Raw genomic sequence first — 23,879 nt, 5'->3', positions numbered from 1 at the left:
GCAGCTCCAACAGTTCCAGTGGCTACAAAACGCAACGCTGTCTCTTCTTTGTCTCTCTAAATCATTACATGACGTCCAGGAGAGCCATTCAAATCTGTCCGCTCAGTCTTAGAAATGCATTAAAATAACATAGCGGGGTGTTTACCTGACCCACTTTTGGCTTAATAACTCACATTCATGCAAAGATCAAAGTGTCTGTCTGCCCGATTCTTGTGAAACCTAAAAATAGAAGAACGGAATTAAAACCAGAGCAGTGACAAACAAAAGGTGTTTGAGCCATTTAGCAGAACCCAGATGGATGGCAGCTAATTGAAAGGCAGCCTGAGACCGGTTCAATACTTTCATCCGTATTTAATGATAGACTTGCCCAAAATAATATGTTAACACACTGATACATTAGTTTTATTGTTTTAATGACAAGGTGTCTTTGATTAATTCAGTGACTTTATATTGTTTTTTCCAGCAGGAGTTTGAAGCTTTTGATTCTCAATTGCTAAAATGCCCTAATCTATCAAGCTGTGGATTTAATTACTGTGAAACATGCTTTATTTCACTCTGATGTTCTCTTCTCTGTTTTTATATCCCTGTGTCTATCCAGGTTTTCCTCCTATCTGTTTAAACTCCAAAAATCCTCCTCCTCCCAAACTACTCAGGATACCTCAGCTCTCTGAGGTATTGTGAGTTCTGCACAATACCTTAGAGAGCTGTACTCATCCTGCGTTTGCTAAGCTCATTTTTGGAAATGTCCAGTTATCTACAAGCATCTCTGAATTGATCCTGGACCTGACTGAGTCCTTAATGTGGGATCTCTGACCTGGCCTATAGCATAAAGCTGATAATGGAGGCCCAGAGCTGGCTGCTGGCACAGTGCCTACGCCTGCAGCCAGCAATTAAAAACATGTATAATTCATGGCTGCTGACCATGTAAAAGTCCACTGTGCTCGTGAGCCGTCTTTGATCATCATCTGTGGGGCGGTAACATCAGATTTGCCCACACAAAATATGGGGATTGTATAGGCTGTGACTTAAAGATGGTCATAACCACAGTGAGGTTACAGTGACTGTGTGCTGTTATCCAGCTTCGCTGCGTGGCCTCACAGGCTTCTCTGAGGTGGAGCACGTCATTCACTAATGAGGAGGTTGGTGGAGTCGCTCCTGATGCATTCACAGGCGTCTCAATGTGTGCGAATGTTAGCTAGAAAGCACTTAGAGACAGAAAGAAGTGGTTTCATGAGTGAATGAGGCATGTTGTGTAAAGCACTTTGACTTCTCAAGTAAAATAGAAAAGTGGAACACAAGAACAAGTCCATTTACCATTAAGTGACTTCCTCATGCAGTTCCTCTCTTATCATATACTTTCTCTAGTTCCACAAAGACACAGTGCAGCTCCTACTGACCTTCTCTGTACTTCAACAATCTTTAGTGGCCTTTCTTGGCATGAAAAAATAAAGTGACTTGAATGATTCTGGCTTTTTGATAGGAAATCATACAGGAATATTTGGAATTATAACTGCTGCAATAATTTTGGTAAAGCATCGGATTGATGACCACCATGATGATAACCAGGACAGCAAACTAACACGACAACTAAACTTTCAAAATAAGAGCCTGAATTAAAATTAAAGTGAGCACAAATTGTACAAATGAGTCGCCTTTTATACTCATGTGGGAAATTATTCAAGTTTCAGTTTTTTCAGGTAGTTTTTCTGCTGTGATGTGATGCCACCGTGATTCTTTTCTTTTGCTGCTCTAAAAGTACAGGTAGACTTTCATGACACTATGTGTAACTTTGACGGCATGCGTTATCGTGACAGGGGTGCCACTTTTTCATTTTCACCCGTGAACCTTCAGCGGGTCTGCGTTACAGCCCTGCTGTCACTGGACTTGAACTGGTGTCCCCTTTTCCTGACATATGGCAGTTAACAGGACACCGCGAGTCCTTTTGAAGTTCTCTCCACCTGCCTCTTCATCTGTCTGCGGGTAATTGCTGCCGCACGGCGTGGTGTATGTGGGGTTACAGCGCATGTTTCCAGCATCGCGACTCATTATTCAGCCCCCCTGGCCAGACGTAGCAAGAGAGCAGCTGCTCTTCCTCTCACCGGTCAACCAGGAATCCATGAATCTCTAATTATCCTGTCATCTCTCTCTGTCTCTCTGCCTTTCCTCTCTTTTTCCTGTCACTGCTCTGTATTTATTCCTTCTCTCTTCATCTGTTTGTTTTTCTGCTTGGTCTGTCATTCAGGCCTGTCAGCCTGTCACCCCCTCAGTCTCCTCCTCCTCCTCCTCCTCCTCTTAGTGTTCTTTCTTTTAACCACCATCTCCCCTCCTGCATTCTGCACTGCTCTCCAAATTTTTGTTTTACATTTAAATATTGCAATCCAGTGTTTATAAAGTCAAAATCTGCTTTTAATCCACCTAAGAAGCATGTAAACAAACCTTTTTTCACCCCTCTGCAATTACATTTCCACTGTTTCTCTCTCCTCAGGGTGCATTTGTTTCTCGCTAAGCTGTGGCTGTGCGCGCTAATTGCTTCGCCACCTATAGAAAAGTGCCTCTGATGTCACCTCTCAATGAGCTTTTGAGAGAGAAATCAAGGCCGAGCATACATCATAATGATATATGTTTCTATTAGCCACCTGTGGCACCTGTGGGGGTGTGTATGTGTGCAGCAAAGTGAGGGCGAGTAGCTCAAGGGCAAAAAGCACACACTCCAGAGCATTATGACGAGCACGCGAGCGTCCATCCATCCTCCCAAGGCCCAGTGAGTGCCATCTTTAATTTATAGCTATGTTTTATTTACCAGCATGTCAATTCAGGCCACTAGGCAACAAACAAGGCTCCGTGTTGGCGGGTGTACAGTGCCCTGTCCACTCTGTCAGAGCACACATCCCACCCTCGTCTCTTACATAAAAGTTTTAGTAAACTTTGTTCTAAGGTGCAGCAAAATTAAGGGGTTTACACATCATTTACACACAAGCTCCACTCATTAAATTAAATGCAATTATAACTGTGATCCTTGGGTTTGTTTGCGCCATTATTGTATGTAGTCATGGAACTGCATCATGTTACATGTTGAAGAAATTTGGCTAGCGAACCAACTTCCACTCAGATATCAGTGTTTCTGCCATTAGAAGCTTAGCACCCCAGGCTTGATTTATGTATTTTCTGGAACACAAAAACTCATAACCACTCACTGATTTATCTTATTAGCTAGTGATAGCACCCATGTACTCATCAGGAAAGTGCTTACACAGGTCGAGGGAGGTTTTCCTGTAGAATTTTCCAGGACTCAGTCTCTTTGTAAAGAGGTGAGTCACCCCCTACTGGCCATTAGAACGCAGGCCTAAAGGTCTTGTGCACTGGCTTCATTATTCAGAGTCAGAGGCTATGCGATGTTTTAAACTGTCTGTTGCTGGAAGTGAGAAGTGAACTTTTTCGCTAATTTTTCTAGCAAAAACAGTTGCAAGTAAGCAAACTATAATTAGCTGGCTAGTTGTAAATGGGCCAAGCTACACAAGGTCGTGGTTACATTAGCTTGTAACACTTGTAACATTAGTTTGCTACATTAAATGGCAAGCACTGACCAATTAATGGTTAACGAGCAAGCTACACTTGGCTAGCATTAGTCTGAAGAAAGCAAGTTTTGGGGCCACTTGATTCCCTAAAACCAAATCATGTTTGGATGTTGATGTTGAGCCAAACAGAGTCACTACCTGATGATTGAACATAGTGATAAAACAACATTATTTAAAATAATATGAACTAAAGTTGACTTGTCTGCTAACAATGACAAACTGCGTGTGTAGTAGCCACCTGTTTAACCTTAGGTTGTTTGCTAACATTGTCACTAGCAACATATGACTGTAGGTCCATGTTTATGGAACTGAGGGGGGTGCTACAAAGCCAGATTAATGAGTTAGCGAGCTTTAAAGTCAGAGTTTTGCGTGTCAATAAAGTGGCCCTCTTTTTACAACGCTAAGTCACTATGGTAATGTGTGCCGAATGCTTCATCTGGTCAGGAGTAGGTCATGTTCTGCGTTTAACATAAGACGGAAATGACTCTTTTTCTCTGATCCTTAAGTGCAGTATAGATTCTCTGCAAGGGGAATATGTTTTACTACCTTACTAAACCCAGTGAATGAAGCAAACTGTCCTTTGTAATGTCATGAAGGTAAAGATGTATCAATTTGATGATGCTGAAAATGTCTAAATGTTTTCAGACTTGATTCTAATCTGCTGCTAAGTCTCTTTTCTACTGCTGGAATTACAGCTATTAGAACACAGAACACACACCAAGAATACCTCAATACTCAATAATTAAAATCAGAGTCGACAGACTAAATCAATTTCCTCGTCTCCCTTATTAAGCTGCAGGACCGTGACATTAGATGTATTCAGTTTAAAGTTCCAGAACTCTAATGTGTGCAGTCGTCACCTTAGAAACAAACAGCAGCGCTGAGAGCACACTCGGCAATATAATAATTCACTTTAATTAAAATGTTTATTTTACCGCGCTGTGCGATAAATCCCACAATTAACAATTTTCTGGAGCATAAATGTCTTGTCTTATTTGAAACAATGTTGCATTTTACTGTTACAGTGGGAAAAATAATTGTTTGATACCCCGCTTGATGTTTCTTGTAGTTGGTCACCGGGTTTGCACGCTTAGGATTTGGGCCGTACAGAAAATTTTAGGCTTAGTCGAGCCGAGTAGTGCATAATAGAACTTTGTTCGTAGTATACTCCTCTGGTCTTTTGCTGATGTTGGTGATTAGCTAAATGTTAAAGAGCGGAAGCTTAGAGGGAGAATATTAGTCACGACTCATTTTAAAGTTACAATCTGTTCAGACACATGGCAATTATAAGGATTTCATAAATGATAAATACTAAACAGTGCTTATCATATTTATTTTCTATTATACTTCAGTGCATCTGTGTTTCCAGGTGAGTTCAAGATTTCTTTCTTACTTTCTAAGATGCTGTTTTGTGGCGGTCAAACTTTCCTCGCTCGCTTTCCTGGAGATCCTATTACCAGGTGTCACAGTGTGTGTGACGTACAGCCTCTCTGACCCTGAACACACACACTCTGTCTCATTAATTCATGGCCTTCAACCGCAGATTGAATTACAGCCGGTGCTGGGCCAGGATTTACTTTGACAATATCCCTTTGTAGTGGACACACCCATGCACACACACACACACACACACACAAAGATAAGCCGTGTCTGCACTGTTTCATCACACATGCGTACCCAGCACTGTTCTTGATATCCTGATATCAGTGTTTTCTATGCCACACTATGCTTGCTGTTATTCATTATTTATCACTACCATTAGTTTGTCTGAGATACATCAGCATCCCCCCTTTTCCTTCACCCCCAATTTTCTGGATTCCTTTTCATCCTCCGATCGATCGCTTCCCACTCCTCAGCTGCACGGGGAAAAGTGTCAAACCCACACAGTGATGCTGAATTACTGATGCTCCACACCACAGTATATTCCCACAGACACATGTGTGCGCACGATTCGGATCCTGTGCGTATCACGACGAGATCAAAGGCAGCGGGAACGGGGTGCAGTCCCTTTAAGAGAAGCAGGACGGGGAGGGCTGTGCATCCATAAAAGATGAGTTTATTCAGTGGCCATGCTAAGACATGGTTAGGAACGCCTCTGCACTCCGGCGTTCTCTCACATCCATCACAGGCGCTTCACACACTCACGCTGACACAGCTCCTGAAGAAGCCGAGACATGGACACGCTGAGAAGAAAGGGATAAAAACTGGACCTGAAGAAGAGAGGAAGCGGGAAGAAACAACAGCAGAAGAAGAGTGAAAGGGGAAGAAAGAAGAAGGAATAAAGAAGATAAGAGAGAAAGTGTGCAGTAGAGGAAAGTGAACAGGTGCATCAAGGCGGAGAATGGGCAATTCCTCCTTCCCAGGCATGTCCCCTCTCTCTCCGTCCATTCTGTAGTTGCAGGTATTTCTAACTTGAGTGCCTTTCTCTGACGTGCTGGGGGATGCTGGGAAACTACCGCTCGCCCTCTTCTTCTCTTCAGTGTGTTGCTGTCTGTGTTGTTTCCGCACATCTGTCTTTGCCCTGCATGTTTTATGGAAGAAGACTTTTTTGAAGCTTCTCCAAACTTATCATTTTTTATTCATTTTCGAAACAGCTCCTGATTGAGTAACCGTATCACGTTGGAATAACCAGTTTTGAGTGCTGCAGTCCAGTTTGTATGTATCAAAAGTGCCTTTGAAATGCATTTCAGTGCAGATATTGAGAGGACTCTGTGTGTATTTGTGAGAAGATTGGGGGTGTGAATGTCTGCTGGTGTCGGTTGCGTCTGGCAGCAGTTCTTGTTTACTGCCGGAGCGGATGGGAGGCTGTGGATGTCCTGGCTCTCAGAGGCTGGCATCTGGGCCAGAGTGAAAGAGTGCTATTGATGGATTTACTGAGGCTGCTGTTGCTGCAGATCAGAGAGGAGATGGAAACAGTGATACAAGCAGGAAGAGAGCTGGACATTAATGCAGTGGCTGAAAAATATAAAAGCGGTGGAGACAAAACACATCTAGTAAGCATATGTATCACCACTTTAATTCTTGGGTAGGTGGAGGAATGATTTAAGTGGATTTTTCGCATCTGCATTAAACTCACACAGGTAGGGCTTGGGTTTTTCTCAAAGTCCCTAAATAGAAGTCGACGGTGAAGCCAAAAACTAATCTCTACTCTTCTCGTCGATTTTCAGCCATCTGGAGTCGGGAAAGCTCTGCAAATGCCCCAAAGTCCACATACACTGATCAGCCACAACATTAAACCCACTGACAGGTGAAGTGACTAACACCGCTAATCTCACTGTAAGGCAGTGTGCAGCTGGTGAACCTTAGTTGTTGGCCTTCATATGGATGCTGCTGACAGTATCTAAGCATTGCTGCAGACCAACCCCACCCCATGGCAGCAGCACTCCCAGCTGGACAGTGCTCCCTGCCAAATCTCAAAAAATGTCTCAAGAACAGAATGAAAAGGTTAAGGGATTAACTCAGACTCCAGTTTCCCATTCACAGAATTCCTGATCCACAGGAAACCCGTAGACGTCCTGTATCTCTTCTCCAACTCTTTAAAGCTGGCCTACAGGATATAAAGTAGGTTGTTTTATTATTGTGGCTTAAAATGTGGCCTTTTCTCCATACTCTAATCATCGTGTTGTTCCTCGGTGAGATAACTGATATAGTTGTTACTGGGATTCCCAAATGCGGCAAATATAACACAGCTCTCTCAGCATTATCGATGCTTCTAGTGAGAGATGATGGGAAGGAACGTGGACTATACCACCTGAGAAGGAAGAATAACGATTTATCCGTACCATAACCTAGTGGTTCTCAGCTGAACTGCTAAAACTGTATCTATCAAAACAAGTTGGCAAACGTGATCCCGTAGGACATCTTCTAATCATGTCTGTAGTAAAATTATTTGTGACCATGTTTTCCATTTAGTCAGGCAGAAATATATTTTTATTATAAGTCAAAGGCACAAAACAAAAATAAAGACTTCATGAAGTGACCAAAACCAGCAGGGAATAGCTCCAGCGAGGAAATGTTGATACAGTGCCTCTGTTTAACGCCATAAACACGTCTGCCGGTGTAGCGGTGCTGCTCAGCGATGTGTTCTAATCTTCCACTAACAATGGAGCAGTAGGGCACAGAAGACTAAGCTGCAGACAATATGTTTGTAGGATCAATTCAGTGTTGGGTTTGTTCTTTTGTTTTTGCTTTTTTCTCTCTCTCTTCATGGGATTTGCTGGCAAGATACAAAAACAAAGTCAACAGCCCTTTAATGGCGTTCGCTCATCCAGCTGAGAACATCACATTTCCTGTGAACGTCCAAAAAGAGAAAACAGTCTGACTCTCTTTCATTTTCAGGTTTTTGTATTTGTCCATTTTAATGAGTTTCCAGTCAAATATAAGTACAGTTTGGACCTGATAGCAGTTTGAGCCCGTCTCAAAAAGCTCGGTGCTATGTTAGCTTTCATGCTAGTTGCTAGTGAGAACGCTAGCATAGCACTGAGGACACTCAGTAAATCTCCATCAGTTTGACTAACAAAGAGGTTTTTTTTATTTTTCTCTGTGTTTATGTATATGCGTGTACTCCTCCTACTCCTCTTATACTTAGAGTATACTTCCTGTTTTATTTTGTTGTCCTTGGGTGTCATATTTAGTTTTGACCTCCTTTCTTTATTCCACTGAGCTCAGTTCAGCCCTTTTGAAAGACAAAAAAATATTTATTGTTAACGTTAATGTTCGTATGGGTTTTATTATATTTCCTTCATCCCACTGAAGTGATTCTTGGATGGTCAAATTTCCCAAGTTGTAATGTTTTTCTACCAATTCTTTTAAACAAGAATGTAGAAATAACACGAACGCTACAAGGTTAGTATATTTTTACTAGTTGGAATATTAAAATCACTCATTGATAAGCTGTATATAATTAAGGTTAGTGTTTACCAGGATTGCTGCTAATAGACTGGTTGTTTAAAGAATGAATCACTTTTTTAATTGCTATAATAAATAATTACTCTACATCAGGGTGCTGGAAAATCTGGATTTCTGCAACCTGTATATTCTTGCAGGTGTCTGAGAGCTTCTGTAAGGGTGGTGTAAATACCTCCACTGTGGTGCCAAGTGTTGTTAAATGACCTTCTTGGTTTTTCTAAGATGACCGGGATGATCTTTCAGAGAAGATACTTATCTCTGTGATTCAAATTTAACGATAATGCACGAGAGGCACAGACTGCTGCTGCTGCTGACGGCAGGCTGGCAGAGTGCAAAATGGAGGTCTTCACTATCTCTAATCGCTATTGATTTACATGATACCCTCTTCTCTTTGCTCCCACTCTGCACAAATCTGTGTCGGAGCAAGAAAAGACCCGAGTCTCTTGAACGCGTTGGGAGACACGGTTTGGAAAAACAGCCAGCTATCTTAAAATTCAGCGCTGGATATTGAGGCCTGTCACATCCTGCATGCCGTTTCACTCAGAAATCGCTGAGAGGATTAAATCTGAAGTGAGCGTTTTGAAACGCCAACTATACAGTCGCCCTTGAACATCTCAAACTTATCTCCTTTGTGCCGCATGACTGTGTGAGTCATGTCACCTCACTGACATGGCAGAGCCCTCCCCAGCTCCCCAGGAGGCTTTGACAGGGGCGGGGTTGCCGGGTGGCGGAGGTGGAGGGGAGCAGATCAAGCGTGCTGGAATCACAAGTGACTGGGGAGCAAAAGAAAAGGAGACGAGAGGCTGGAGGATCTGTCAGGGCACTGAGGAGCGTCAGCCAAACAGCAGTTTTCCCACGTCAGCCTGATCAAACTTGTTGACATCTGGAAGGAGATGGAAGACAGACAGAGAAGGAGAAGAAGAGATGAAGGGCAGAGGGAGGAAGCTGCAGAGCAGAGGGCGCCGACATCAGAGAGCTGATTGATGCAGAGCCACCAGGTGAGGGTGAGCTGACTGTAATATTGACTCAGGGATGTCTGTTCTCCCGAGAGCTGCCTCGCACTCTGGCATTCAGAGACTCTGCTGCCTTTTCATCCTCGACGTTCAAGCGTTCGACTTCTTTTCATAAGTCAAAACAACATTTTTTCAGGCACTGAAACTGCAGCTTTATTATTGTGGAAGAAGATCTGAAGAAATGTCTTCAGCTCACAGATGGCGAGCGGTAAAAAAGTTAAATGTCTTTTCATCAGCTACAAACATCTCAGACATGAAGGTCGTTGACCTGCTTTCTCTTTCTTAATCTTAATCTTAATTTACTTTTTCTCACGCTCCAGCTTTACACTATTTTCTGAGTTGATCTTTAATATCTCTGTGAGCCCGCTTGGATTGAAATGGAAGGACAGATATTTGTTCACTTATTTACAATGAATTACTTTACTTTGAGAAAATCGACCTAAATTTGACTGCTTTTCCTAAAGCGACCCACAAAAAGTTAAAACATGGTAACATTTTATGCTGTTGTACAAGTGCTACAAATTGTTCAGGCTGTTCTGAGTCAGATTTGATCCTTATCTGTTCAGATGGATTTTAGAGCCACTGGTTTGGGTCAAATAAGGAATCGTGGTTTCTAAGAATTGTGACACGTCTCCATGTATTTCTATGGGATTGTGATGGCACCTTATTTCTCCAGGTTCCTGCAGCAAGATGGAGTTTGAAAGTCTCTAATGAGTCTCAGAGTAAAACATGGTGCACATAAGGAACAGAGGTCATACAAAGGTCAAAGGGGGCCTTGAGAGAGTGGGAAACACTCATCCCTAGCCTACATGTACAGGGTGTGTTAATTGATATTGAATATAGATTATATTTTTACATTGTCAGGGGCTGGGTCTGTGACCCAGCAGTTCTGAGTTGGTTTTGTATTTTTGTTTTCTTATATTGTGTTGAAAATATGTTAATAAGTTCTTGTGTTGCTGCTATTAGTTAGGATTTAGTTTCATTCTAGTTGTGTCTCTTCCAGAACTCCTGATTTCTAAGTCTTTTCTTGTCCTCTGTGTTGTCATGTCTCTCCATGTTTCCTGTTTTACTTTGAAAGTCTTGTCTTTCTATGTTCAAAGTCGGTTTTTCCCAGTATAGGTTCTAGTTTTTGCTTACTCCCCCTGTATGATTCGCCTTGTTTTTGTATTCATGTTTCCGTCATGTCTGCATTTGGTTTCATAAACTCACCGGCGTGTCCCGCCGTGACTTGCATCCTACGTAAAACAAGACAAATGAAAGTTGTTAATTTTAAAAAATGCTCTTCATAGTCTTCGAAATTAATGAAAGATTAATCATCAAGTTTTTAATGCCAGATATCTTGTTTACACATTCTGTAGTTTAGACTTTGTTGTAGACACATTTGGCTCAGGCCAAAACAGACCCAAACCAGACTGTGTATACTGACACCAGCCTCGGGAGTCAGAGTTTGTCTGACAGCTGGCTCACACTGAGCAGTGTCACAACAGCGACGTGAGCAGCCTGCCCATAAGGAAATATGAGACCAAGGATGGAAGGTAGTCGGATAGCAACTCCTGAAATTCCAGAATAAGACCAACAGTAAATTGATTATGTCATCTTGGATGTGGAACTAAATAAAAATATGTCACACAGTATATCTGCGTGGCCCCCCAAGTAACGGCGCTCCAAATCTACCTCAAAGCAACTCAACCCCATAATGTAGACACAACATAGTGGCTTAATCAGTATTAGCACACATTACACCGTATGATGGGCTGAAGGGGCCGGTGTACTGACTGCCTATCAAGCTGTCCTACTTCTTGTTACTGCTCAAAAACTCAAAACGACCATGTTTTTGGTGTTAATAGTACACGCCTATTATTTGATCCTACCCCGATCTCCTGTGTGTGAAAAAAGGTTAGTATCATATGTTTTACTTCTTTATTACAGTTGATACTTGTTTTCCTTAAGCTGTTGTCAATTTGTTAACTTTTCAAGCTAACATGCGTTTTGTTTTTTGTGCAAAAATACTCCAATTTGGATTCTCAATTGAAGTCATATATGTCTTGATTTAGTACTTCTAAACTTCTGTAACCTGGCATACAGCGTAAACCGTGTCAATTATTTTTAGTCCTCCTGCAGTTAGTGGACATGTCCTACCTAAATAAATACAAGCAGGAAGCAGGCTCGGATAGTGTGATTTGGCCATTAGAACGTCCTACCTATAGATATGTATGATGGAGGCATAAACCATGTAAGGTATTCTGATAAGGTAGCACAGATGTTATACCCCTCTGACCTGTCTTCCCCATGTGATGTTTGTGTAATGTATGTATGGTCGGAAGGGCAAGATGGCGCTGGCACGGCTGGCAGCCTTAATCCAATTTCCCTCGGGATGAATAAAGTATGATCAATCAATCAATTAATTGATAGACATGACTATAAATTTACGCCACGGTAGGATGTTTTGACAAAGTAGGACCTTTTGTCAGAACACCGGCTTTACTATTATACTTTTTGCTCAATTTCCTGTTCAGACACAAACATGTGACCAGTGTCTTTAGACTGAAGCCTTTTTTAGTTTTCTGTAGTGAATCTAACCGTGGTCCACTTACACTTTGGCAGCTGCTCTGCTTCCATCACCACATACACACAGCACTCAATTAAACAGCAAACACAAATGAAAGTAAGCCCAAAGTGGCTTCTACACTAAATATTTTCAGCGTGCAGATGTTACCGACTCTTATCTGCATTGTGAAAGCGGGACACAGCTTGTATCCTAAAGTGTCTTTGTGAAGTATGAATCTTCCTGTTGTCTGAAGAGAGACTCTCTCCTTTGAAAATTGCCTTTTGAATGGAGTTCAGGACGCGAGCAGCACCTGTGGAGCTGGCAGGGAGTCCGTTTCCTGTTCAAGGACACTTTGTCGAAGTGAGCCACACTAAGTCTGCTCTCTTCAGTCCTGCAGAATTGCTGCCATTTATTCACTCGTTCATATAAAATGTATATTGAGGGAAGTTCTTTTCATTGGTTGACTGTGCTATCACTATAGAGCCTGCATTTAAGAGCGGCAGGGCTGAAATGGAGCAAGACTCTTAGCCAGTAAATGTGCATAATTAAACAATCTTGGCCTTCCCTTTGAGAGGAAGCAGTGAAACATTTATGACACAACACATCAGAGTGTTATTAACAATAAATCTCAGTTAATTTGGCTCTCGCTGCTCTGTAAAGCTGACCGAGGATCTCAGCAGCCTGTCTGATTTATTCACAGAGGAGCTGAATGAGGCTTAGAAAGCTCATCAAAGCCTCACCTGAGTGGCTCAAGGTGTTCGAGACAGGATGACCTTACTTTGCTTGGCAGGTGGATTCTTGAGTCTTGCCGGTGTTGATGCCTGAATAAGCCGCACAATGGCATGCCTCCGCAGTACTCCACCTTTAGATCAGCGCAACAAAAAGAAAGAATGACCTATCTGCTGGTGCTGTGATGGAAATTATAGCACGGTTTACATCATAAAGGCAGACCAATGTTCAATGAAACTCAAACTGCACACACAGTCTGAACACTAGTTTGTGGCAGTGATGGTTGACGTGACCTTTTCCTGTTTTATAATGCATACCTTTAGTCTTTTCTGGTACCTGGTAGCACATGCTACTTGTTACCTGCCAAATTATTGTCATAGTGAGATTTGATGCTTCTATACAAACAGGAAAAACAAAGGTGACTATGACAGCTCTGTGTGCCGCTCCAAAAAAATAAAAAAATGAGGTCCAAGACCTGTAAGCTGTAAGCTACACACACTGTCAGATATCCAGCCTATTATTGTGTGTTGGGATGAGATTAGATGGGACTGTACAAGCTGGAAAAATATGCAACCAAATAGTGCTCATGTTCTATATATCCTTCTAGTTTCAGGTTTCCTGTCTGTTACACGGTCACGCATTTACTTATATACTTACAACTACTCGCAGTATTGGGGTTAATAATAAAAATCAATTTAGCTTTTACATTATGTCTTAAAGGCCTTAATGTGACAAATCAGTCGTTTTGTGAAAAGCTTCAATTAAAAAAGGTCACATTGTTTAAATGTAGCATAGAGGCAGGCCTTTTAGAGGGAAAACAGATGAACATAACAGAAAACAAACCTCCTCATCCTCATCCGCTTTGTCCAAAGTTGGGTCGCGGGGCAGCAGCCTAAGCAGAGAAGCCCAGACCTCCCTCTCCCCAGCCACCTCCTCCAGTTTCATCCAGGGGAACACCAAATGTTCCCAGGCCAGCCGAGAGATATAATCTCTCCAGCGCGTCCTGGGTCTGCCCTGGGCCTCCTCCCGGTGGGACATGCCCGAACACCTCACCCAGGAGGCGCCCAGGGGCATCCTTGTCAGATGCCCGAACCACCTCAACTGGCTCCTTTCGATGTGGAGGAGCAGCGGTCTACTCTGAGCCCCTCCCGGATGGCCGAACTTCTCACCCTATCTCTAAGGGAGAGGCCAGCCACCCTTCGGAGGAAGCTCCAATCCGCGATCTCGTTCTTTCGGTCACTACCCACAGCTCGTGGCCATAGGTGAGGGTCGGGACGTAGATCGACCGTTAAACTGAGAGCTTCGCTTTTACACTCAGCTCCCTCCAAACCTCCAAATTGCAAACTAACAAACAGATTTTATCCTCAGGTCTTGATTTGTGAAACACTGGTTTCGATCTTCCTCACGCTCTGAAGTTTGTTGAACTGGTTGGCTAAAGGTAGCCTGTGATAGGCAGTGACAGACAGATGGTTCATCCAATTACCTGCCAAGTATTTAATTGCCAATGATGACTTCTCAGATGGTTCTTTATAAATAAACCATCTGTCCAATCAGGTTAGTCATGATCAGGAGAGTCACCACATTAGACTGAGTTTTTTTTGCAGGGTGTTTCTGGTTTTGAGTCCCACCACACTGTTTCTAGGACACTGTTAGAGCATCAATCCATCCACTTTAAAATTTTACCGACTTGACCTGCTTTAGGGCCCGGGGTGCATGTGACTTTCATCTTGCAAGCTCGCCTAAGACTGCTGCATTAGGCCATGCATGGCAGAGAAGAGACGGAGGATCATTCTTACAGGAGACGGTTGTTATTGGATGCTGATGATCTGTCCCGTATATGAAGATAAATATAACTGGCTAAAAAAGAGGCATTTGGCGAAAAAACCAATCTCAGAATGACAAATAGGAAAAGCAGACAAAAAGCAAAGCAACCTTTTTATGTTTTTGCTGGCGACCGTGTCATCAGTATTTATGCCATCCGGCCTCCAGTTGCTATGTGGAAGAAAAATGGTCGGAATAAAGCAGAGAATTGTCTCTTGGGAAGGAGATTCTGGTTGCTTTTGTTATAAATCAGCTTAATTGCAAACTACTGTGTCAGATTTTTCTCGGTAGCAGCCTGTTCCCATTTTCTCTTCCAATTGGCAGTTTCTGGACATAAAGTGCTGATAATGACCTGAGGCCTGCTAATGTGTGCACTCTGGTACGGTATTTTCACATTTAAACTCAGTGAAAGGTTAGACAGTCGACCGTTTATCACAGTTTTCACATTAATTATACGTTATTGTGCAAGGCTGGACTTTTTAAATGCACATGCTTGTAGACGTGCATGATTACCATCATTAGTCAGTAGATCCCTGCAGTATGTATCAGCCTGAGTGGCATTACTAATGTGGCAGATGTTTGGTGCTGGACATGCAGCTCGTTAATGATTCTGCATGTTCTGTGTTTATTTGAAAATGTGCTATGTACCACATTAAAGAGGCGTTTTTGTCCACTGGAGCCTAAAATGTGATTTATTTTCATTTTCCTGCTTTATTGGGCACAAGGGGAAGGCTAACAGAGCAAGAAATGGCTGAATTCTTAGGGAAAATTAAGATGTGAAGTATAAACCACACCAACAACAGCAGTCATTTAACACACAGTCGACTTGTTGTACGATTACATTAGAACTCGCAACACACGCTGGCAAATGAGAATGTCAACAGTGTGGGCGGTTACCTTTTAAATTACAGAGCCATGCAGCTGCAACAGAGTCCTAATATCTATGACAACAAAGCCAACGAGGACCTCAGAGACCACTCAGTAGGAGTGGGCAAAAATTGTAAACCAATTTACACATAGAAGGTTCCAGCAATGTTTTTAAGGGCTTAAAATTTGGTTTAAAGTACCTACTTAATCCTATTTTTGCATGAGGGCTGAAATTTTGGAGCTCATAACCGACAATGTCCTGTTTTAAATCTAAATTGTATTACAATATCTAGGATGCACCTATCTCATGTTTGTTCTGGATATTGCTCTCAAAAAGCTGAAGCAGGAATGTAACAATGTGCCAAACTCCTGAATCCAGTTCGGTTATGTGTTTACTATGTCTCCCATCAGCAGCAATGCACTAGCTGTTGACAGTAACAAGTATAGCGAATTCCAAAGTTTCAGCAGTTTGGAGGTTCCACGTCTACTTAAAGCAAAAGCTTTATCGCAAAGGTCATTTACTTAAATGCAAACTTTGCAAAGCTTTTTTGTTGTTGCAACATAACTTTGTGTTGATTGCTAGCAGACAGCCTCTACCAGCACATCACATCTTTTGCAAATTCAATCGATGTTAACTGGGCAACTCGATCTCCACCGACCGGCCTGCAGTTGTGTTACCCATTGTGGTGGTCTTCAGCTCCATTGTCCTATGGTCCAACTGGTTTCAGCCATGGTTTTGCACTGTACCTGTCATGGGTCATTTGACCCAGCGTTAGAATTTTGATATATTTTGATGTTTACGGTTTATGTTTAAGTTCATTAGCTTATCTAAGTTCATTTCTATTTTGCCCATGTTGCCCTGTTATAGTTCATTGTTTATTAGATTCCCCTTGTGTCTTCACCCCTGTGTTCAAGTCTCCCTCGCCCATCATGTGTTTCATGTCTGCGTGTCTTATGTTGCCAAGTTCGTGTTGTCATGTCTGCGTCCCATTATGTTTCCTGTTTTATTTTGAAGAGGTCTGGTGTCCCACGTTCGCTGTGTTTAGTTTCACTTCCCATGTAACGTCGTTATGTTCATTCTAATCAGCTGTTTCCCCGTGTGTTTCCACTTCCCCTGATCACCTCCTGTGTGCATTTAATCTGTGTTTTCATTCATTCCTTTTCAGGTCATCAGTTGAGTTTTTGTCATGTTTCCATGTTCACGGTTTGCCTTTTGTTAAATTATAGTTTCATTCCAAGTATCTGCATTTGGGTCCTCTTCCTCCCTCCACACAGTCTGCCAGTGCAAACCATGACAGTACCTGTTCATGCATCTTATCTTACAGCTAGCAAAACTGCCATGACTTTGCAGGGGTGGATCAGGCTGTGTAGAGTCATCTACTAAGTTTGGTGGGTTGCTCCTTGGCTGCTTAAATCCACACCAAAGTTTCCTTTGCAACCCTGAGGTGCTCCTGATGCATTCATTGGAGCATGAATGTAAGAAAGCACTTAGACATAGAAAGAAAAGTGCTTGTATGAGTGGGTGAAAAGAGACATGCTGTATGAAGTGCTTTGAGTGCTCCAGTACAAAAGCACTACATAAGAACCAGTCCATTTACTACAGTTAAAACTGCATACTTTAGCTCGTAAGGCTGAATGACCTTTGCACAAAAAGTGCACTCCACCAAAACAACCGTTAAGACAAACAGGATAAATGCTTCTTCGGCCAATGATTCATTGCTAATGGGTGTTAGAGGAGCTGAATGTCACTTCCATTCCATTGTTTCTGGTTCCCATGTTGCCGTCTCTTCCCCGTTACATGTGTGTTGCCTGAGGGCTGCATACAGGTAACTTCTGTGCTCTTCCTCCTGTAGGCTGCACAATCGCTCACCTCCTTTCCTTCCGTGGTTACATTTTAAGGTCAAATATCACTGAACATAAACCTCTCACCCTGCTGTGTGCTCACCATGTTTATTTAAGAACAAATGATCATCACTGTCACTGATGTTCTTCCTGGTGGTTGCTAACCAGTCACTGTTTGGGTTTTCGCTCCTTCCTGACTGTCAAAGATCGTCTTTCTCTCAGGCCTCGTAGTCACGCTTTAGCAAGCTGCTCCAAATCTATTAGAACCATTTCCACGTCCTGATTAGCTCTTACTGTGACTTGCAAATTGACTTTGGCATATAAAATTGGTGAAATGCCTCTTTAACTCCCACCAGGGATTTGTTAAATGTTAACAGCTTGCAGACCTTTTCTCACAGCACACTTTTCTTGCCATTGTCCCTTTCCGTGGTCTTCATATTGTGCATGCTGGAACACTGGAGAGGTCGTTAATGTTATTAACTATACCTGTAGCTGTAGAAGGTCAAAATGTCTGCCGTGAAAAGGGTCTATTAACTTTTTAACTTCTTTAATATACATGATTATTATATTAAAGTTCACAGGAAGGCTCTCTCTTGTTTTAAATCTCAGTTGTTGCTCGAGACTGAATCCACTGTTAGACTTTAAAGGCTCCTTTGAAGCAGGCCCAGAGTTCCCAGCTGTATATATTTAGTTGATGTTTGATTCCTAGCTCATCAGACACGTCGGCCAATCAGCTCGTCTCTGCAGCTTTCTCGTCTCCCTCAGCAGTCGGGGTAAATTTGAGAGCAGCATATGTTTTTACACAGGTGCTCTTGCATTCTTCCGCACCGTCTCTGGAGACGTAGCTCAAACTGTCTTTGTTGTAGCTTTGAGATGCTATAGGAGAGGCGTTTAAAACCATCATGGAGAAATGTGTATTCAAGGAGGTTATTTCAAGGTCTTCCTGCTGCTGCTGTCACATACTCTCCGGGTGCAGTAGGAAATTCATTGACTAATTTGACAGCGCTCCCTGAGAGACTGACTCAGATATTCATCTCCAGATTTTTACAGCTGTAATGTTTTGTCCTTGATAAGGACTGCTATTTCAGTGGTATCTCAGGTAGAGAACAGCCTATCAGATGGCATTGCTGTCTTACGTCAGGTCACAAAAAGCACAAATGCTTCCAGGAGACACACACTGTCACAGGTAATGAGTATGCTGTAGGAAATGCCTCAATGGGTTTGTTTCTCTGTCTGTGCGACATTGATTTGGACTACAAGCACAACACCGCATGTTGTTTCATATATTTACAATGAATTGGGCATGCTCAGCGTGTAGCCAGACCCACTCTGACACCATAAAACATATCGAGGGCTGTTTCTTTAAAGGACAGGATTATATAGTGAATTTTGTAACCTGAATTGCACAGAAATTGATTTTAGATGTGAGAGCGAGTCTTGGTGTGTGACAGTTTTTTTTACATAAAGTGAATCTGAAAAACAAAAAGCAGCTTTTACACGTCTGCTGCAGACATCTGCGAGAATAATGAGTGCAAACAGAACATAATGTTAAAGAACAACATGCTGAGCTGCAACACAATGACTCCCTGTTCCAAGCATAGACTGCAGTTAAAAGCTAACCCTCCCTTCTCTCACCAGCAGAGGGCAAATCCTCTGCTCGATAAAGGAAGTTTGACTGCCGAGAAGTCCACAGGAAACCACCGCTCATTTGGTTTGTGACCTCAGGAAAGCTGATGAGCTAGTTTCATGTCTTATTGTATATAATGTGATTTTAGTTATTATGTGTGCCTATGCCAAGAGGCACACATATTACTATTCGTCGGATTTATTATTCTTATTATTATTATTATTATTTTCCTTTTTCCGCCTGAAATTTTGCAGTGTATCTCGACCCGCAGTTTTTGGACAAGCTTCATATATGTTACCTCATTTTGTGCGGCTGGATCTGGAATGGTGTGCTATGACTTTTGGTGTTTATGAATATTATAGTTTTTAAATATTAATATTTTAGTGAAAATTTTCCCGCGCTCCTCTGCCAAACAGTTTTGACAATAGGGGTACATATGTTACATCATTTTGTGCGGCTGGAGCTGGGCTAGTATGGTGTGACTTTTGGTGTTTATAACTTTATAGTTTTTGAAATATTTAGATTTTAGTGCAAATTTAGGCCAATTTCTAGGCTCCTGAGAAAGATTCTGCTTTTGGCACCATAGAAACAGACTTCATTTGTGGTGTCTTGGCTCTCTCTAGTGGTATACCGGGAGTAGTACAGCCGAAAAGATTTTATCCTTGTGTTGAAAACTCCATATCCCACAATTCATAGCACGCCTCTACAGAGTGAACAATGGCGGCCACCACTTCGTTTTATATGTCTTTTATTCGTGTTTCTAGGTCACAAAATAAACTTTTAAGATATTTTCAGGCGAGAATGTAGGTGTGTAAACTTCAAATATCTGCTTGTTTTATCAAGACATCCCATATTTAGCGACAGTGCTCTGACGACGTCGGTCCTGCCTGACAGCTAGCCGGCTACCTAGCTAGCTGCCGCACTTGGCTGCAAATGGATAGCGAGGGACTCTCTCTGTCGTTTCACCTCCCGGTCTCGCAAATGCTCGCATAGAATCGGAGTTACAGCTGGATGTGGAAAAAATAACTGAGTTGTTTGGTGGTGCTATAACGCGGAGCTACAACAGTGGGCAGCTATCCACGGTGTATGACAGAAAGGATATGCCGCGACCGCCCGATCGACCGGTGTTTGCTAACGCGGAGGTCAATCGTGGATCAGGGAAAGCGAAGGCAGGAGCGTGAGGTGAACTGAATTTCAGGTAAGAAGTTATGACCTGCACTCTATTTGGGTCAGATATAAACCGAGTTTAGGTGTAGTTTATTTAGCAGCAGTTCTCTTATGTGTTGCTGATAGTCGGCTAGCTAGCTAGCGCCGCTTAGCATAGTTAGCTAGCACCGCTAGCGACCCTTCGTGAAAAAAGCACCCAGGCTTGGCTTATATTGAGGCGGGTGAAACTCGTGTCAGCACCGGTCGTCGCCGACAGTATGTGTTTTAGCTGGACTTATTTTTCGTTTATATGGACCGATGACTTATTTATTTATTCATTTTAGTAACGGTATAAACAGTGAAAGGTGGTGGATTGGCCAGATGTAAACTTCAAATATCTGCTCGTGTTACCAAGACATCCCATATTAGCTCTGATGTTTTCGGTGCCTGCAAAGAGCTAGACAGGTAGCTAGCTAACCCGAGCTGGCTGTCTTTTGACTCAGGGTCATAGCTGGACTTATTTTTCGTTTTATGAGCCGATGAGGGTTTTCTTTTAGTAACGGTACAAACAGTGAAAGGCGGTGGATTGTCCAGATGCTGGTCGATGTGGAAAAAATAACTGAGTTGTTTGGTGAGTCGCTGACGGAGCTACAACCGAGGGCAGCTATCCACCGTGTGTGTCAGAAAGAACATGCGGGGAACGAGGCGGCGGGCGACCGCCGATCGACCGGTGGTAGATCGTGGATCAGGGAAACCGAAGGCAGGAGAAGCAGGCGGCTGCCGGTCGGAGCGTGAGGTGAACTGAATTTCAGGTAAGAAGTTATGACCTGCACTCTATTTGGGTCAGATATAAACCCGAGTTTAGGTGTAGTTTATTTTCGTTGTGCTGACTTTTTACAATCAGTTATAATAACTCGTACTGCGTGGTAGCTAGCACGATGGAGTTTCTATACAGCTGTGTGCCCGCTAAGTTACTGATGTTGAACTTTATGACAGCCTCCCTGTCATTCTCTCGCCTGTTCAAACTTCAGTCATGAAACTGATCAATGATCGGCTTTTCTCTCTTGTTTGTTTATCGCGCTAAACAACAGCAGCACGTTTAAGCTTGATCAGCTGTTGTTAGAATTCATTTGATTTTAATTTCTAGTATCAGCTGATGTTTGCTGGAGCCACAGCTGTAGAAGCGGCTGGTCGAAACCAGGAGATGACCTTACTGAATCATCAGAGCTGAACTGGTGATGGAGAAACAGGTTTACCTTTTTTTAGGTGACATGAATGAGTTGAAGGAAGTTATGAACTGTTTCTGAGAGAAATAAACACCAAGCTCCCTTTTTTTATTTAGCTGACAGCTGGTAACTGTGCAGGGGCGGATCTAGCAAAGCTTTTGCCAGGGGGCCAGGTAGGGCATTAACAGAGAAAGGTGGACACAAAGATATACTTTTCTTTCTTACTCTCATACAGGAGTGCAGAATTATTAGGCAAGTTGTATTTTTGAGGAATAATTTTATTATTGAACAACAACCATGTTCTCAATGAACCCAAAAACACATTAATATCAAAGCTGAATGTTTTCGGAAGTAGTTTTTAGTTTGTGTTTAGTTTTAGCTATTTTAGGGGATATCTGTGTGCAGGTGACTATTACTGTGCATAATTATTAGGCAACTTAACAAAAACAAATATATACCCATTTCAATTATTTATTTTACCAGTGAAACCAATATAACATCTCCACATTCACAAATATACATTTCTGACATTCAAAACAAAGCAAAAACAAATCAGCGACCAATATAGCCACCTTTCTTTGCAAGGACACTCAAAAGCCTGCCATCCATGGATTCTGTCAGTGTTTTGATCTGTTCACCATCAACATTGCGTGCAGCAGCAACCACAGCCTCCCAGACACTGTTCAGAGAGGTGTACTGTTTTCCCTCCTTGTAAATCTCACATTTGATGATGGACCACAGGTTCTCAATGGGGTTCAGATCAGGTGAACAAGGAGGCCATGTCATTAGTTTTTCTTCTTTTATACCCTTTCTTGCCAGCCACGCTGTGGAGTACTTGGACGCGTGTGATGGAGCATTGTCCTGCATGAAAATCATGTTTTTCTTGAAGGATGCAGACTTCTTCCTGTACCACTGCTTGAAGAAGGTGTCTTCCAGAAACTGGCAGTAGGACTGGGAGTTGAGCTTGACTCCATCCTCAACCCGAAAAGGCCCCACAAGCTCATCTTTGATGATACCAGCCCAAACCAGTACTCCACCTCCACCTTGCTGGCGTCTGAGTCGGACTGGAGCTCTCTGCCCTTTACCAGTCCAGCCACGGGCCCATCCATCTGGCCCATCAAGACTCACTCTCATTTCATCAGTCCATAAAACCTTAGAAAAATCAGTCTTGAGATATTTCTTGGCCCAGTCTTGACGTTTCAGCTTGTGTGTCTTGTTCAGTGGTGGTCGTCTTTCAGCCTTTCTTACCTTGGCCATGTCTCTGAGTATTGCACACCTTGTGCTTTTGGGCACCCAGTGATGTTGCAGCTCTGAAATATGGCCAAACTGGTGGCAAGTGGCATCTTGGCAGCTGCACGCTTGACTTTTCTCAGTTCATGGGCAGTTATTTTGCGCCTTGGTTTTTCCACACGCTTCTTGCGACCCTGTTGACTATTTTGAATGAAACGCTTGATTGTTCGATGATCACGCTTCAGAAGCTTTGCAATTTTAAGACTGCTGCATCCCTCTGCAAGATATCTCACTATTTTTGACTTTTCTGAGCCTGTCAAGTCCTTCTTTTGACCCATTTTGCCAAAGGAAAGGAAGTTGCCTAATAATTATGCACACCTGATATAGGGTGTTGATGTCATTAGACCACACCCTTCTCATTACAGAGATGCACATCACCTAATATGCTTAATTGGTAGTAGGCTTTCGAGCCTATACAGCTTGGAGTAAGACAACATGCATGAAGAGGATGATGTGGACAAAATACTCATTTGCCTAATAATTTTGCACTCCTGTATAAAATATTTAGCTTTTATTAAATAGTTATCTGAATCTTACAACCAAAGTTTGTATAATAATACACAAGATTGGCTGTAGACCATTGTTCATCATTCAGAACACTGTGTAAAAATAACAAAAACAAAAAGTGAATGCAAAAGTGCATAAATATTTATTTTACGTGTTTGATATGTGTGTCGGGCGTGGTCTGCAGTGCCGCTGCAGGGAGGTGGACCCACCTGAGGGGCATCTGCAATCACACCTCTCGGGCGTAGTCTGTGCTCTCTCGGCTGTTTTTTGGGTGTGTGTCGGGCTGTGAGTTGAAAAGCTACAGCTGGCTGGGAGGGTACACCAACCATGTGAAAAGTGGTCCATAACGTACTGGTTCAAAGTGTGTTCGTGCAAACATTGTCGGGGTCTGCCGTGGTACAGAGGGACTTCTGCTTATGAACCTGTGTGCACAGGCGCCTGCAAATCCGGGCTGTACAAAGTGACCTCATCTTTACCCAAAACTGTAAGCTGTCATCTGTGAGGCGCGAGCGGTGTTTGTTTTTACCATAATTCATGGTGGAGAATGGCTGCTCTTCTGAGTTTTGCTGTCTGTAGCCGTATGAATGGAAAACTACACAGATTAGCAGCGGCATAGGCACACATAAAATTTCTTCTGAAATTTTCGCTTTCTAGTTTAAATTATGTTATTCTACACTTTACATGGGATAAGCTGTTAATGTAATGAGTTTGGTCTTGTTTTCAGTGGCATCCACTCTGACCAAAAAACTCCAAGTTAAAACATTTTTATTGTAATAAATA

At 42.5% G+C, this 23,879-nt stretch overlaps 1 protein-coding gene across 1 annotated transcript in view; it reads left to right on the top strand.

Moving 5' to 3' along the window:
• Positions 1-5,758: 5,758 nt before the first annotated feature.
• LOC116328597 (SRC kinase signaling inhibitor 1-like) overlaps positions 5,759-23,879 on the top strand; it is a 153,992-nt gene continuing 135,871 nt past the window's right edge. The window contains exon 1 of the mRNA XM_039616720.1: positions 5,759-5,976. The gene's annotated coding sequence lies outside the window, so the exon portion shown is untranslated. The remainder of the gene's footprint in view (positions 5,977-23,879) is intronic.

This window comes from Oreochromis aureus, linkage group 8 (genome assembly GCF_013358895.1).
Source record: "Oreochromis aureus strain Israel breed Guangdong linkage group 8, ZZ_aureus, whole genome shotgun sequence".
Classification (NCBI taxonomy): Eukaryota; Metazoa; Chordata; class Actinopteri; order Cichliformes; family Cichlidae; genus Oreochromis; species Oreochromis aureus.
Note: the sequence above shows the minus strand (reverse complement) of the source record. Positions and strands in the feature narration are given on the sequence as shown.